Source organism: Oncorhynchus kisutch, linkage group LG12, assembly GCF_002021735.2.
Source record: "Oncorhynchus kisutch isolate 150728-3 linkage group LG12, Okis_V2, whole genome shotgun sequence".
Classification (NCBI taxonomy): Eukaryota; Metazoa; Chordata; class Actinopteri; order Salmoniformes; family Salmonidae; genus Oncorhynchus; species Oncorhynchus kisutch.
In genome coordinates, this window is record NC_034185.2 from 12,004,306 (window position 1) to 12,012,619 (window position 8,314).

Below are 8,314 nucleotides of genomic sequence, written 5' to 3' on the forward strand. Positions count from 1 at the left end.
AACCAAACCCAGCACAGTTGCAGTGACAGTTTCAGTCTGGTCGGGCGAAGATCCTCTCCCCCTTGTTTGATGAGAAGCTGCGGGGTTGGGATCGAGTACAGGCCTGTTACCCTGTTTTCCCTGTATTCTGATGTATGATACACCTGCCAAGTATTTTACATTCCTCAAACTTTATTCATCAAATGACATAATCCTTAGAAAAACCAGAGTACGTAACATTAAGCAATGTGTTGGAGGCAGTTTTTAGTGCAGAGCAGTGCTTTATTTTCCTAGTTGTAATACAATGTTGTTAGTTTAAGATGTTTTAAGGATTTGAGATGTTATGGTGCACAGTTGGCAGCATTCATTTCCAATGTACTTTACAAATGTGGAGACAATTTGGTATTGTTACATTGACAATGGACACACTGTTGGAACAGATTCAAATGAAAGGCTGACATTAACTCATGTTTTGGGAGTTATATATCATTTAAGGAAACATCTTTGTTGATATCAAAACATTTCCCATCCTTTTCCTCTGCTTTAGATCAACAATATTACCCAGCATGTCCCCACTACGTTTTACAGACTGTCCTCAAAAACAACATGACCACTTACTAGACATGAAGCCACGCTTACACATCCACCATCTTTCTGCTGTATAGTTTAAACATGTGTGTACGATGCGGTGAAGACATGCACAGGCCCTAAGCAAGACATTTATGTAATCCTCATAACCAACCACGGAATTCACATTACACTTTAACTGTGTAATTACAATACAATGTGATTTATGTTGCACAGGGAAATTATTTAGGGCATTAGAATTAGGTGTGTATTCTTAAACCAATGAAGCCTATTCCTCTTAAATAATTAGGTACATGTACATGCATTCAATAATATGATTATTGTGATTACTCTCATTACTATAATAGCTTGATTAAAACATTTACATGCTTTGCAAGAAGATCGATTTCCCTTATAATCCGGTTAACATGGACAGCTGTTAATCAGGCTACCTGATGAGGCTTTGAAAATGCAGAAAATACCCTATCAACTTAAACGTTTTATCACAGTGATCATATACTTTTTGGGAAGCCTATTTGATTCTGAGTTTAGACATATAAGGTTTGCATCTGAAAATAATTTCTATAATGCATACTTTCCAAACTAACTTCACTCATGCCGAAGAGGGAGGATCGCACTGCTGTTGAGAGCAGATCAAATACACAGCAGGAACTCCGATGAAGGTGTTTACATGTCCTAATTATTCAAAAGATTGCAAAAAAAAAACTCTGTGTTTTAATCGGTTTATGCTTATGTCGCTTATGACCTTACAGCGATTAAGATAATCAGAGTAAGTAAGGAAGTAATTATTGAATTATAAGTATGCATGTAAAACATACTCATTGTCTAGAATATGGGTTATAATTCTTCATATCCTACATTCTGTTCTATAATGCAATTGTGAGAAAAAGGTGTAATTGTTCTAATCAACACACCTGTGACATTGCTCTTTTGAGACCTCCTCACTCATCCAAGCCCTTCTTGCCGGACCCGTCCCGGGTCTTGGCCCGGAGTTTGTTCACCTGGGACTCTGCGATGTCTGCTCGCTCTTCAGCCTCCTCCAGCTCATGCTGCAGCTTGCGGAACTTGGCCAGGTTGGCATTGGCCTGTTCCTCTGCCTCCTCGGAGGCGCGCTTGTAGGACTTCACCTTCAGCTGCAGCTTGTCCACCAGGTCCTGGATGCGAGCCATGTTCTTGCGATCCTCTGTCGTCTGGTAGGTGAGCTCCTTGATGCGCCGCTCGTACTTGCGCACCCCCTTGATTGACTCTGTGCCCCTCTTCTGCTCCGCCTCCAGCTCGCTCTCCAACTCCTTGATGCGTAACTCCAGCTTTTGGAGCTGCTTCTTCCCACCCTTCATTGCGATTTGTTCTGCCTCATCCAAGCGGTGCTGCAGGTCCTTAATGGTCTGCTCCATATTCTTCTTCATACGCTCCAGGTGGGCGCTAGTGTCTTGCTCCTTCTTCAGCTCCTCGGCCATCATGGCTGCATCGGTGATGGCCTTCTTGGCCTTCTCTTCAGCATTGCGGTTTTCCTGTACAGCTTCCTCCACCTCGGTCTGCAGTTGGAGCAGATCAGCCTCTTGTTTCTTCTTTTGGTTGATAAGGCCTGTGTTTTGAGAGTGCAGGAGCTGCATGCGCTCTGTGGCTTCAGTGAGCTCCTGTTCGGCCAGCTTGCGGCAACGCTCTGTCTGCTCAAGAACACCCCGAATTTCCTCCAGCTCTGCTTGGAACAGATTGTTCCTGCGCTCCAAGAGAGCAATGTTCTCCTTCAGGTCTTCATTCCCGTGTGTAGAGTCATCCAGCTGCAGCTGGGTATCCTTCAGATATGACTGGCTAATCTTAAGCTGCTTTTGGGCATCAGCCGCCTGTCTGTTGGCTTGGCTAAGCTGGATCTCCATCTCGTTGAGGTCACCCTCCATCTTCTTCTTGACTCTCAGGGCCTCGTTGCGGCTCCTGGTCTCAGACTCGAGGGAGGTCTGCAGTGACTCCACCATGCGCTGGTAATTCCTCTTGACCTGTTCCATTTCCTCATCTTTCTCGGCCAGCTTGCGCTCAATATCCGCCTTCACCTGGTTGAACTCCAGCTGTGCCCGAAGGATTTTGCCCTCTTCGTGCTCCAGGGAACCTTCTGCCTCCTCAAGTGCTGACTGGAGCTCTGCTTTCTCTTGCTCCAGCTGCTTCCGAAGTTTCTCCAATTCATGGGCGCTTTTCCCTCCCTCACCAAGTTGATCAGTAAGGTCAGAGATCTCCTCCTGCAGGTTCTTGTTCTCCCTTTGAATGGTCTCCAGGTGATCCAAGGACTCCTCATAGGCATTCTTCAATTTGAAGAGCTCAGTGCTTAGAGACCGAGCCTCCTTCTGGGAACCCTCGAGCTCACACTGTGACTCCTCATACTTCTGCTTCCACTCAGCCATGACTTTGTCAAAGGTTCTTTGCTTCTTGTCCAGAGCTGCAGATGCTGCATTAGATCTTTCAAGATCCAACATCAGGTCCTCAATTTCATTTTGTAGGCGACTCTTGGTCTTTTCGAGGGAGGAACACTTTGCGTTCACAGCCTCCACAGCCTCCTCTGCTTCTTGCAGTCTTTGGACTAACTTCTTTTTAGCTTCCTCCAGCTCCTCAGTTTTCTGGATTCCATCAGTCTCATACCTTGCCCTCCATGTGGACACTTCAGTGTTGGCCTTGGATAGTGCCCTCTGCAGCTCTGCCTTGGCCTCCTGCTCCTCCTCAAACTGTTCTCTGAGCAGGTCACAGTCATGACGGGAAGACTGCACGGCATGGGCCAGTGAATTCTTTGCCTTGACCTCCTCCTCGAGCTGCCTGCGCATATCCTCCACCTGCTGGGTGTAGGAGCTCTTGCCCCTGGTGAGTTGTGAAATCAGGCACTCTTTCTCCTCCAACTGACGTCCCAACTCTCCATTTTCAGTGAGCAGCCTGGCCCTCTGTGAGGAGAAGTCATTGAGGGACCTCTGGGCCTCCTCATACTTGGTCTTGTTCTCATTCATATTGTCTTCCATCGATCGGCACATCTTCTCCATGTTGGATTTGGCCTTCACCACACTCTCCATATTTGAGGACAGGTCATCTAGCTCCAGCTTCAGCTCACTCTTCTCTTTCTCTAGCTTCTGCTTGACACGCTGGAGGTTGTCGATTTGCTCACCCAGTTCGGCCACACTGTCCGCATGCTTCTTCCTCAAGGATGCAGCAGTAGCCTCATGTTGAAGCGTGGATTCCTCCAGGTCCCTGCGAAGTTTCAGAAATTCGTTCTCCCTCTTCTTGTTGAGCTCCACCTGGGCAGATGTGGCCCCTCCTGCTTCCTCCAAACGCTCACTTATGTCCTCTAGTTCGCGGGAGAGATCAGATCGCTGCTTCTCCACTTTGGCTCGGGCTGCTCGCTCAGCGTCCAACTCCTCTTCCAGCTCTTCGATTCGTGCCTGGCTTTCCTTCAGTTTCTTCTGGAGCTGAACTCCAGCCACCTGCTCATCCTCAATCTTTACAGTCAGGCTGCTCATCTCAAAGTCTTTCTTCTTGAGTTTCTCATCTAGCTGTTGTTTGTCATTCTCCAAATCCATCAAATTCTCTTGGTTCAGTTTTAGGTCTCCTTCAAGCTTTCTCTTGGAGCGCTCAAGCTCCATTCTGACTTTCTTTTCGTGTTCCAGGGAGCCCTCAAGGTCATCCACCTGTTGCTCTAGCTTAGCTTTAGCTTTGGTCAAGGTGTTGGCTTTGTCCTCCTCACTCTGTAGGTCATCGAGTGTCTGCTGATGAGCCTCCTGCAGTGCCTTCTTCTCTTTGGTCAGCTTCATAATGTTTTCATCCTGGGAAGCCATCTCCTCTGTGAGGTTCTTCACCTTGTTCTCTGTGGCATGTTTCTCTTTCTCAACCTTGGCTAATGTCAGCTCAAGGTCATCTATATCTTTCTTTAACTCAGAGCATTCATCCTCCAGCTTGCGTTTCTTTGCTGTGAGATCTGCATTCATCTCCTCTTCATCCTCCATACGTTCTGTCAGTTCTTTCACTTTTGCTTCCATTTGGATCTTACTTTTTATGAGCTGCTCACAGCGCTCTTCAGCATCTGTTAGTGTGTCCTGCTCAGACTGGCATTGTAGGAGCAGGTCGTTCTTCTCTTGGAGAATACTCACCACTTTCTCCTCAAGCTCCTTCCGTCTTGCTTCTGATTTCTCAAAGGCCTCTTTGAGCTTAGTGAACTCGTCCTTTATGTTTGCCATCTCCTTGTCAGACTCAGCACTCTTCAGCAGTGGCTTGATTTTGAAGAACATCTTCATCCAGGGCCAGTTCTTAACCCCTAAAAAGGCGCGAAGGTTCCACTGGATGACCATTAGAGCATCCCTGCGTTCCACAAGCTTCTGGTACTCTGCCCTCATGAGTATGGCTCTTGCGTTGGCCTGGATCATTGTAATGATGCGGGAGAGTTGTTCATCTCGCATCTCCTCCAACGTACCCAGCAAGCCTGCTTTGAAGAAGACCTTGGTGTTGCCAAACCGGTACTGAGTGTGGTCAATGTCCAATGATCCCAGCAGCTTTTCAGCGGCTTTCTTGGAGTCAATAAACTGGCCCTCAGGAATGACGGATGCATTCAGGATTCTATATCTCTGTTTGAAGTCGCCATAGAGGACTCTGTTTGGGAAGCCCTTTCTGCAGATTCGAATGCCCTCCAGCACACCGTTACAGCGAAGCTGGTGCATCACAAGGCAGTTGTCCATGGTCCCTGGCGTTTTGCTCTCATTTGGGATCAAGCAGCGGACAAAGTGGGGATGGGTGGTTTTCAGGGTGCTCATCAGCTTGTTTAGGTTTTCCCTGTGAAGTGCAGATACAGTCTGGAAAGCAGACCCTTTCTTTTTGCCTCCTTTTCCACCAGCTTTGTCACCTCCCTCCGTTGCTATGATGACAAAAAGATGACTCAACAGCTTGAGGGAGGATTTTGCATAAAGACCACACACTGTTTCATTCAATGGATCTTTGTTCTTCACCAGCCAGCCAGAAATATTGTAATCAACAGTGCCAGCATAGTGGAGCAGGGCAAAGTGTGCCTCTGCCTTGCCTTTACCTGGAATTGGCTTCTGAAACATTCTATTCTTGCCCAAATGGTTGTCATATAGCTTAGCCTTAAAGGTCTGGTCACTGGCCTTGGGGAACATGCACTCTTCCTCTAGAATTGACATGATCCCAAGTGGCTTTTCAATGAGGTCAATGCAAGCTTGCAAGTCCATCCCAAAGTCGATGAACTCCCAGTCAATGCCCTCCTTTTTGTACTCCTCTTGCTCGAGCACAAACATGTGATGATTGAAAAACTGTTGCAGTCTCTCATTTGTGAAGTTGATGCAGAGCTGTTCAAAGGTGTTGAAATCAAAGATCTCAAATCCAGCAATGTCCAGGACGCCTATGAAATGCTGGCGTGCCTGTTTCGTGTCAAGGGAGTGGTTGATTCTCACCACCATCCAGTTGAACATCTTTTCATACACTGACTTAGCCAATGCACCGAGGGAATAGTAGACCTGATCTACACCTTGACCTTTGGTGACATACTCATTGCCAACCTTGACTCTGGGATGGCAAAGTCCTTTAATCAGATCTGCAGAGTTTATCCCCATTAGGTAAGCTGACTTGTCAGCAGCCTCTGTACCGTCAGGCTCTGCCTGCTCCTCCCGCTGCTTTTGTTTGAACCTCATGTTGCCGTAGTGCATTATGGCACCTGTCAACTTGTAGACCCCCTGTTTTTCCTCTGCAGTAAAGCCGAGCACATCGAAGGCACTATCAGTGGCCATCAGTTCCTCAGAATCATTGATGGATGCTACTGTTACTTCTCCTTGGGAGATGTAGGAGTAGTCATATGGATTGTTGGTGATTAACAGCAAGTCCAACAGCTCTGGCTTTTGATTGGACAATATCTGGAAGAAAATATGGTAGTTCCTCTCAGCTTTGAGCTGAAAGGTGATACGGGACTTCTCAAGAAGGTAAGTCTCTATGTCGGCAGAGGACAGTTTCCCACTGGTCCCGAAGTGAATACGGATGAATTTGCCGAAACGTGATGAGTTGTCATTTCTCAGTGTTTTGGCATTACCGAAAGCCTCCAGTGCAGGGTTAGCCTGGATGATTTGATCTTCCAGGGTGCCCTTGCTTGGATCCCTCTTAACACCACTAACTGCTGCAATGCTGGCAAAGTACTGGATGACTCTCTTGGTGTTGACAGTCTTTCCAGCACCGGATTCTCCGGTGATAAGAACAGACTGGTTCTCCCGATCAGTAAGCATATACTGGTAGGCGTTATCTGAGATGGAGAAGATGTGAGGGGGGGCTTCAGTCCTCTTCTTCCCCCTGTAGGCAGACACCACCTCAGAGTCATAGACAGGAAGCCACTTGTATGGGTTCACTGTCACACAGAACAGCCCTGAGTAGGTGTAGATCATCCAGGCTGCATAACGCTCTTTGAGGTTAAACAGAACAGCTGGCTCATGGAGGAAGGTGAACATGGCCATGTCTTCGATTTTATCATATTTTGGCGGGTTCTGGGGATGGACGTCCACCTCCTTGACGGTCACGATAGTCTGGTCCTCCCTCTTTACGATCACCTTTCCCCCCTCTTTGCTTTGGATCTGCCCCTTGACATATTCCACTTTGTCATCAACCACAAAGCACTCAGTCTTGATGTCAAAAGCCCTGGTCTGGGCTTCCAGGCGCTCCTTGTCTGACTTCCTCAGAAAGTGAGCAGCCTTCCCAAACTCGGCCATGAGAGCATCACCCATTGTTGCTGTTGGAGGTCCACAGACAAAGAGATAATCAGTTGGGGTGAACACAGAGCAAAGATCTTGTTGCTGTTGACTCTGTGGGTAACTGCGAGCTCATCTCTGCTGTCTGATCTTTATAAAGGGGAACCGAAGGCCAAATTAGGATGTAGCTGGTGGCATGACAAAAAAAAGAACCCAATTTTATCCCAAGACTGAGAAGTGCCTTGGGGGCAGTTTCCAAGACCTTTAGCTGTTAGTATCCATTTTAGGGAAAGTGACATGTCTCTGCTTATCTCCTGCTTTCACCCTCCTTGAAATACATTCCACACAGCTCTGCCTAATAGACCTACCCTGTCTATGTTTACTGTAGCTCTTTAGCATTGGGTGTCCATTCATATTTGTTATTATGAACCGTATTGTGCAAGAGAAGTACACAAAATTGGACAATTTTGAGAGATCATAAATGACAGTAGATATTGCTGTGTTCAGCTGAATAGTCGTGACATGGTGGTTTGGCTGAATTGGTTCCTTATCTGCGGTCGGCTGCTTGCCACGGTCCCTATCTAAGAGATGACATAGACACATCTCACAGCTCTCACAAAACAAGCTGTCTCGGCTCATCTCCACTCAACAATGCCCTTCAAATAGCGCAGCACATAAAGGCACTCTGGCATTTTTAATGGGGTGTTTCACTGATTCAGGTCTGCACATAAGTCGTATATGGATTCTCAAAATGTGTAGACGTTATTTAGTTACATTCTACTGTATATGGCAGTCTGGTAGTTACCTAGGATCTACTGGACAATTACATGGTAAAAGGTAATTGCATCATAACAACCAAATGATTGATATTTTGTTTGTTTGTGATGAATTAAAGGCCCAGTGCAGTCAAAAACTTATTTGTTCTGTGTTTTATGTATATTTCCACTCTATGAGGTTGGAATAATAGTGATATTGTGAAAATTATGATAATGCCCTTTTGGTGTAAGAGCTGTTTGTGGTGGGATGGAGTTTTGGCCTGCCTG

At 46.6% G+C, this 8,314-nt stretch overlaps 1 pseudogene; it reads right to left on the bottom strand.

Moving 5' to 3' along the window:
• Window positions 1-240: 240 nt before the first annotated feature.
• On the bottom strand, window positions 241-7,410 carry LOC109900523 (myosin-6 pseudogene; annotated as a pseudogene).
• Between the last annotated feature and the right edge of the window lie 904 nt (window positions 7,411-8,314).